This window comes from Sesamum indicum, linkage group LG7 (assembly GCF_000512975.1).
Source record: "Sesamum indicum cultivar Zhongzhi No. 13 linkage group LG7, S_indicum_v1.0, whole genome shotgun sequence".
NCBI lineage: Eukaryota > Viridiplantae > Streptophyta > Magnoliopsida > Lamiales > Pedaliaceae > Sesamum > Sesamum indicum.
The window spans coordinates 481,829-491,626 of record NC_026151.1 but is presented as its reverse complement, the minus strand read 5'-3'; positions in this window follow the sequence as shown (position 1 = coordinate 491,626).

Below are 9,798 nucleotides of genomic sequence, written 5' to 3'. Positions count from 1 at the left end.
CCAAGAATGGTATCAAAGCCTAGGCTTATTGAAGAAATATATGATTTTATTGCATTTTGATATTATTTATCTACTAATGGAGGAGACTTTTAAGAGAAAATAGAACCAAATGAAAGTTCGAGTTACAATGAAAACAGGGAATATTTCCAGATTCTGAAAATACAGAGAAGAGAATTTCTTATGGAAATTCTTGACAAGTGTGACAACGGTCCCAAGAGGATTGATCCAAGACTTCTCACGCTGGACGAAGAAAAAGAATGGCTGAGAAATTTTGAAGTTAGACAAGTGCTACCAGGGAATGCAGTGAGGCGTCTATACTCCACTGAAGTTCATGGTAGAATCCCAACCAGGAGAAGCAGAACGGGTAAATTCCTACACAATTTCAGTTCTAAAAATTATGACTGATTGGAAGGCACTCGAGCCGGATACATCAAAGATCTCTCAAGATCAAAGGGAGATCCAAAAGACGGTTCAAGACTATGGACATAGGTTAATATATATACCTATGAAAATAGAATCTTTGAGCCAAAAGGTGGGCGAGGTCCTTAAGATCCTTCCTGATCTACACAAGGGTCTTACAGATCTGAGGACAGAAATTACAGATCTGAAGAAAAATTAAATGGAGAACCCTGAGACATCAAATCCAGACAAGAGCAAATCAGGGATGCCCTTGGAACAGTACCTCTTCTACACTAGAAGGGGAATGCCATGGAGATTCCAAAGCCGAAGTCAAGAGAAGATGTGATTATTGCTTCTATTAGATGTATAAAATGATGGAAGTAACAAGAGCGGATCTATCAGATCTACAAGAATTGGCGGAATCCTTTTCCCAACTCGGGATCGTGGATTTAGTCAATATCCAAACAAAATGAGATCACTGCAGCACTACCACCGCCGGAGGGAAGTACATGCTCTAATGATCCTCCACAGGATCAACCGATGAGAGTAAGTGTGGAATTCCATACTAATGCCACTCCAACGTTTGTGGGCACCAAACTAAAGGAAAATCCAGGACGAAATCCAAAAGGAGTGCCAGAGAATACACCTTAGGCAAGGACCATGGTCCAGTCCTTACATTCATATGACGCCATACTGAATCTGGATATTATCGATTTCTGAAATACCGAGAAATTGAGAGATGAATGGGTTGCAGTAATCAAGATAGTAGCAACTACCCTAGAGCTCGACAAAGAAATCTTCATAAAACTTGTGGAGTTGAGTTTAGAGGGATCTATAATGATCGGATGGGATAACAGCCCAGAAGATACCAAGGCCAGCATCTTTGCCGGAGATTCAAAAGGTGCGATAGCGGACCGGCTAGGAAGGCTTATCCAGTCATACAAAGTACCAAAGTACCAACAGAAGTAGCAGCTCCAATGTTCTTCGCAAAGATATGCAGTCCATGGAGGGAAATGTTGATCCAGTCATACAAAGTACCATAAGGACAACTAGATTCAGTGGTGCGAAGAATGTCTTTCCTTAAAGACAAACTGAAGGATTGGTGTTATCAAGCATCCATCCAAAAGAACATGAAAAGACTGAGAGGTAAAATCAAATGAACGCCTCTTTGTTGTGATAACTATGATTTCCCAACAATTATAGGAGAATCAGGCGAGCCCAGGAAAAGAAGGAAACAAAGTAGTGACTCCTACTCTAGGAGTTCCAGAAGAACCTTTTCCAGACGAAGATCATGGTGGTCCAAATCCAAAGCCAGAACATATAAATCTGGACGGGGAACAGGACCAAAAGGATTTCATCCCAAGGATCTAGACGAACAGAGGCAAGATCCACCGAAAGAACCCCCACAAGAAGAACTTTCAGACGAGCCCATACCCGAGCCAATGAAAGTTTCAAAGACTGCAATTGTTGGACCTCTGGAGCAAAAGGACATATATCACCCGACTTCTCGCAGAAACGTGGTGAATTACGAAAATTTGAAGCCACAGATGACATCTTAGATGCAGTCTACTAAGGCGACTTGGTACCTATTTACCAATTCGAAGACCTTCCATCAGACGAAAGTGTATATGAAGAAGAATAGAAACTGATTCGGATGGATCTTCAACCGAGTCAGAATAATTACAACGAGTGAGATAGGCTTCAATCTTCTGAAAGCCTATCAGGATTCTTTTCCAGGATGACGGTGTCAAATAAAACCATGCGACAAGATTTCAACCTCAGCCCATACGATGTATTTAGGATTGGAGGAATTGGGAAAGTCCTGAACCAGATAGGACTAAACTAAAGGAAGCATCACATAATTTACAAAGTAAGTTCAGGTGAGTTTGCTATACCAATGGAACTTACTGGTAATGTGATGGAGATGAAATTAATTCCTAAAGAAGAAACTCTTGAAGAATTAAGTAAGCTTATAGAATAAGTAGCTGTTACTATGAAATGGATCCACATAGGAACTATTGAAGTAGTGATAAAAGCAACTTTTAAGGAAGGAATTGATTCAGAAATTCATTTATCAATAATGGATAGATGAATCAATAACTTAAGAGATGGCTGTCTTGGAACAATGATAGGTAATTTGTATGCAGGAAAACTGATATTTGACATTCATCCTAGAATTGCATACAACCTAGCAGACCAAGATTTCAGTAGAGTCTTAAACCTTCATCAAGATTTTAAAAGAAAAGATCTAATGAAAGAAGGAAATAGACGTATTTTATAACCTATAGAATTGCATATGCCCTTTCCAATACCCATCATTCAGATTTGTTTCTTAGGAAAGAGTATATTGAGATTTCTAGAATTTTCAAGGAGTTCGCAAAGGTAATGACACTAGATCCTATTAGGATACCTAGGTGGTGTTGATATTACTATAAAAGATCACCCAGTCTTAGATCAAACACTGAGCTCTAGGACTGAGTTTAGTAGTCGGATGTCCTTTTCAGAAGATAGGATTATAGGCCACAAAGGAAAGGAGAAAGAGTTATTAAAATTTAAAAGCATTAACTCCTCAAGAGATTAGGGTAGATAATGTAAAACTTAGATGCCCTGAAGGATGGAAAGAAATATAAGTTATATTTGACATCACTAAGAAAGAGAATTATTTCCCTTGTGATAACTTATATCATTTGCAGCAACCTGTTGTTGGAAAATATGAGGGCATGCTAGAGATAGCAGGTCATGAAATTTTAGTTGCAGGACGAGAAAATGGAAGTATGACTTTGGGGTTAAGTTTCCTCGAAGATTATAAACTATGGGGAAGAAAAAGTAATGGAATGGAATTCAGTCTTGATGGTGTTATCATAAGGGTTGAATGACTTTTGAGTTCATGTTTATCAATATTTACGACATACTAATTGCATACAAAAATATGAAAGAACATATTAAACATCTTAAGATATTTTTCGATGTATGCTATAGAGAAGCTTTAGTACTTTCTGAAAAGAAAGCTACTATTGCAGTCAATAAGATTGACTTTTTAGGAAACCTTATTGACGAAACAGGAATTGAGTTGTAGCACCATATTGTGGAAAAAATCAGCAATTTCCCAGATGTACTCAAAGACAAGAAGCAATTGCAAAGCTTCTTGGGAGTTGTTAATTTTGCAGGAATCCTCATTAAGGATCTTGCAAGATACAGAAAGGATTTCCGACCACTTCTGAAAGAAACGGAGAGTTCAAAGTGGAAATGGGAAGAAATACACAACAAAAGGGTTCGTGAGCTAAAACTAGTTTGTAGTAACCTTCCGAAGCTTGCTATACCACAAGACGGGGATGAATTGGTAGTTTACACAGACGCCAATGATTACAGATGGGCGACAGTGCTCATGAAGAAGACAACTACAGGGGAAGAAACCTATAGATATACCGGAGGGTTGTTCTGAGAACAACAGGCCAAAAGTTTGACACATAAACGAGAAAGAATTCTTTGCAGTTTGGAAGGCTTTCAAAAAATAGCCTTTATTTTTACTTGCTAAAGAATTCACTTTAAAAGTTGATAATACTAATGTCAAAGCTTTCTTAAAGAATAAATTAGAATAAAAAATAGAGAAAGCCCGTATTATTAGATGGCAAGCAGACCAAATATTATTGTTATAATATTGTCATTATAAAATCTCATGAAAACATTCTTGCAGATTTCCTGACGAGAGATGGAGGTGTCTGAAGCAAACTCCATCATGTTGAGACTCAGGCACCTTCGGGAAAATCTCGAGGAGCTTGACAGAAAGTTTGGACAGCTAGCAGTCAATGCCCAAGTTGCCGGATAAATTCAAAGAGCCGATCTAGACATAGTTCGGGTCGCAATAAGGAGTTCCTTATTAGCATCCACCTCGCTATGGAACGACTTACGAGAATCAATTCAGAAGGCGTCACCTTCGGGGATGACTCACGAGTTGAGGGAGCATGACCTAAAACATGCCTTTAGAGTACATGGCTCTACACCTGTAGCGTCGGATTCAAGTACCGATTGCACAAGGCCATCATCAGACTCTGGTAAAACGACAAATATTGAATCACAAGAAGTGCAAACTCCTGTAGGTTCAAGTCAACCCAGCACCTCTGGGGTAAAAGAGGGAGAGATTAGCCTTAGGCCAATGATAGGTACCTGTAAGGCTAATACTAACAAGTTGATGTCTTCTTCTGCTTGGCAGGATTATCAGCGTATGTGGGAAAAATTAATTTCCCGCAAAGGAGTGAACCCAGACAAGACCATAATTGAAACGTCTGGAAAATATAACAGAGTCTGGATGTTAGAAGGATCTAAACCAGAAGATGTTAGAGAATGGTATCATCTTGGAGCTCTTGCTTCAGTTCATACTATGTCACCGAGTTTTCTAGGAATTTCAAAACTTCTGGAGTGATTAGTTGGGCGGTCTTTGATTCATAGCAAAACAACCCCCACTTGAGGAGAGGCGATGTTCTGGAGATCAAATTTGTTTCAGTAGCTCCAGAAACTGCAGGAAAGGGGTCTCATCTAGCATTCCATTTCATGAAGCTGCAGTGTAACGCCCCAAAAATTATAATATATAATTGGGAGACTAATTGGAAATTATTAAAAATTTAAATTTAATTAATAAATAAATTATAGATTGAATTTGGGATATAATAGAACTTGAACGAATTAAATTGGAGTTCGTTATAATATTTTGGGACAATTAAATTGAAGTTCATAAAAATATTTTGAGGCAAATTATATTCATTAGAAAATTAGAAAGGACACAATGGATAATTATCAAATGTATAAAATATATAAAAAAAAAAAAAAAAAGAGGGGGGGGGGGGGGGGAGGTGGCACCGCCTCAACCCCCCCACTTAAAAAAATATATACATGTGTGTGTGTGAATTCATATTCACACACATACTTTTGCATAACCAGCTCTGCAATATTTCCGCGACATCTGAGGTATGAAATATTGATTTTAATTTATATTAATTTATATAATTATATTATTTAATTAGTTCATTTATTAAATGTTGATTATATTAAGCGATATACTATTTAATCGGAGTACTTTATGATTTTGACTATTTAAAATAGTGTCAAATTAAATATCAAATCGGATTTTAAAAATAATATCGCTAGTTAATTAGATTATTAAATTTATTAGATTTGAATGTTGCTATAGGCAATTTATACAATTCCATCGGAATTGTTAACCAAATACGCAGTTATATGTATTATTGTTCAATTAAAGAGTATAATAGCGAGAAATTGATAGAAAATTCATAAAAATATTCCGAGAATTATATTTAATAAATGGTGTGTTAATAAAGAGAAAAAATGAAGATTTGTACTTCGATAGAAGTGGAATATTAAAGAATTTGGAAATCGTACGAATAATATTTAATATTGTATTTAATAAAAATTACGATATTCTCGATATATTAATTGTATGTGGTATAACTCATTATAGGATACGGGGATAGGATGAAAGGACTGAAAATTAGCGATTGAGTAAAAAGAAACGTTGTGAGGTTGAGGTAAGTAAATAATTAGTATTATCTATATATGTATCTATAATTGTGATTTTACTGTTATTTGAATTTGTGGTTCAAGCTGATAATGAAGATTTGTACTTCGATAGAAGTGGAATATTAAAGAATTTGGAAATCGTACGAATAATATTTAGTATTGTATTTAATAGAAATTAAGATATTCTCGATATATTAATTGTATGTGGTATAACTCATTATAGGATACGGGGATGAGATGAAAGGACTGAAAATTAGCGATTGAGTAAAAAGAAACGTTGTGAGGTTGAGGTAAGTAAATAATTAGTATTATCTATATATGTATCTATAATTGTGATTTTACTGTTATTTGAATTTGTGGTTCAAGCTGATAAAATTTATCTGAAAATATATGAATGGTGAATGATTTGATTTGATTGATGATATTGTGTACGTGGAATGAGAATGTACATTGAAATATTATGTTTGTTGTTTGATGTGTTATGAGTGTTTGAGAATGAGAATATATTGATATATTGTTTTATGCCATTAGTTGCTTACAAGAATGGTGATATGTGAAAATGAGGGAGTGGTGGAAATTGAATATATATTGTGGCGTGAATACCCTTTAATGTGTTGAAAAGCCCATAAGGCGAAATGAAATGAAAAGAGCTTTGATGCGATATGAAAAAGATGTGATGGGAAAAGAGCTATGATGCGAAATAAAAGAGCTATGATGCGAAATAAAAGAGCTATGATGCGAATTGAAAAGAGCTACGATCGAAATGAGATTGATGAGCCTGTTGTCAAAGGGATTCACTTAAATTTATATAACGGTGAGATTGAGTTGACGGGAAAAATACGATATCACCTTCTGGTAAACAAACTAGGAAAAAGGAAATTTAATTTATTATTTTATTGTGAGATAGCTATGTGGTGTACTACAATTGATTGTGTTGGAATTAAATTGACTGTAATCCATGCATGTTGCCTACTTGTCTTGTTTGGGCTGTGTTTGATATACATATATAGATAGGGCTGATTATTTACTTACTGAGTGGCATACTCATCCCTCTGTTGACATTCTCTTTCAAGAATAGACTTTGAGGTGTCTCACTGTTGAAGAATAGATCTACGGATTATATTCAGGCAGGTCGGGCCAGTATGCTGTTTTCTTCTCTTTGTCAGCTAGAGTACAAATCTTATTTTGTTTGTACAAAGAGAACATAGGCGTAGAGATCAACTGTGGTGGATCACCTATGGTGTTTCATTTATATATATGTGATGTTGTGGGTTGACTATGTCGTTATGACGTTGTGATTACGTATGCATATTGATTAGATGATTATGTGCATTTATATATATAAACACAGGGATTATTATAAGTATGACGTTTAGGGTAGATATAGCCCTTGTAGCGAAGGGGGTGCTACATTAGGTGGTATCAGAGCAGGGATTAGATTTTCTTGGGATAGTAGATGAAATGTTATTTTATACTTAAGGTGTATATGTTAGGAATCTACTCACATGTGTGTATTTTATATAGGATGGAATCGTCAAGAGAAAACGCTGCTGGCCCAACTAAGTCAATTGAGTCTGTATAGGGTCATGATTCAGGATCAGAACATCAGGGGTTAGAATTTGAAAATAGAAATGCCCCACAACCAGAAATAAACCCTTTTGTGCAACACTTTATGGAAATGATGCAGAGGATGGCTCCATCGCCACAATCACAACCACATGATACAGTTATTGATAAAAATTATGAAATAGTGAGGAGACAGGGGGCAAAGGTATTTAACGGTACAACTGACCCTGTCGAAGCAGAGGAATGGCTGAGGAACACGGAAAGGGTGTTGGACAAAATTGAGTGTACTTTTGAGCAAAAGTTGAGGTATGCAGTGTCCTTACTGGAAAAAGATGCCTTAGGTTGGTGGGAAACAGTCCCAGGGAGCAGGAACCAACCAGCCACTTTGACTTGGAATGACTTTTTGAAAGAAATTGCTCCCAAATATACTCCACCAGTCTACAGAAACCGTAAAAAAGTTGAATTCCTGGAATTAAAGCAGAATGAGTTATCTGTTGCTGAATATGAACTGCAATTTGTGAGATTGTCAAAATATGCCCCAGAAGAAGTGAGTGCCGATGAATTGAGAAGAGATAGATTTGAAAGGGGGTTGAGACTTGAGATTCGGGAGAAAATAGCAATCAAACCTCCAAGTTATGGTGCACTGCTGGAAGCGGCACTGAGGGTAGAAGAGACGTCAATTGAAAGGAGTTCTACTGAAGCTAAACGAAAGAAATTAACGGGTAACCTGAATCCTACAAGGGACAGAGTGGTGCATTTTCCTTTAGGGGCTCTGGTCCGCAGAGAGGTTGGTTTAGAGGCAGAGGAGTGGGTCAAACTAGCAGGTCTCCTTCAATGTTCTCGAGTAGAGGCGGGCCTACTTCGGTTAGATCTGGAGCAAGACAAGGTCCAGCCAGATCGTTCAGTGGAAGATCTATTCCCTCTTGTGCTAACTGTGGTAAGAGACATATTGGTGAATGTTGGGGAGTTCAACCAATTGTATGTTATCGTTGCCATCAACCAGGACACATTATCAGGGACTGTCCTACATGGAGGGATAATTCTAGAAGACCTCAGACTTCAGAGTTTAGCAATGTGGGGGAAAACACACAACGGGCAGGTACGAGCAGAGGACGAGGTAGAAGTGGTCGAGGTAGCGGGAATCTTTCCATGACGTCAACAGGACAAAGTAGTCAGTCTCAACCACAAGCCAGGGTGTATGTAATCACAAAAGAACAAGCTCCTACGGCACCCGAGGTTATCACTGGTTCCTTCTCTATTTGCGATTCTAGTGCACATGTATTGATTGATCTAGGATCTACTTGTTCATTTATATCACGTGATTTTGCATCTCATGTACATGCTAAAATAGAACCATTTGGACATGATTTATATGTGTCTATGCCTACTGGTGGGTTTGTATTAGTGAATACGGTGGTGAGATCCTGTCCAATAGTGGTGGAGGATGTTAATTTATATGCAGATCTGGTTGTAATAGACCTTAGGGAATTTTATGTCATCCTGGGGATGGACTGGTTAGCTAGTAATCATGCTCTAGTGGATTGTCAAACAAAAGAGGTGATGGTTGAAGTCAATGGGCAGATGAAGACAGTTATACTGGGGGAAAGAAAAGTGATACCTAACTGCTTAATTTCTGCTGTGGCTGCTTTTAATCTAATTAAAGATGGGTGTGAGGCGTACCTAGCTAGTGTGCACGATACCATGAAAGTTAGTCCGGGTGTATTAGACCTTCCAGTGGTGAGGGAATTTCCTGATGTTTTTCCTGATCAATTACCTGGACTACTACCTCATCGAGAAGTAGACTTTGAAATAGATACTATTCCTGGGGCGGCACCTATTTGAATTGCACCGTTTAGAATTGCTCCGTCAGAATTGTAAGAATTGAAGAAGCAATTAGAAGAGCTATTGGATAAAGGGTTCATCCGACCTAGTATTTCACCATGGGGAGCACCAGTATTATTTGTAAAGAAGAAGGATGGGAGTATGAGATTATGTGTCGATTATGAAAGTTAAAATGAATCACAATCAAGAACAAATATCCTCTGCTACGGATTGACGATCTGCTTGATTCAGCTAAAGGGTGTCACTCTCTAAAATTTTGGCAACTACGGATTGAGGAAGAGTCGATCCCAAAGACAGCTTTCAGGACTAGGTATGGCCACTATGAATTTATCGTTATGCCATTTGGATTGACGAATGCCCCTGCAGCTTTCATGGCTCTGATGAACAAGACGTTACAACCATTCCTTGATCAATTTGTGATTGTGTTTATTGATGATATTTTAATATATTCATGTAGTC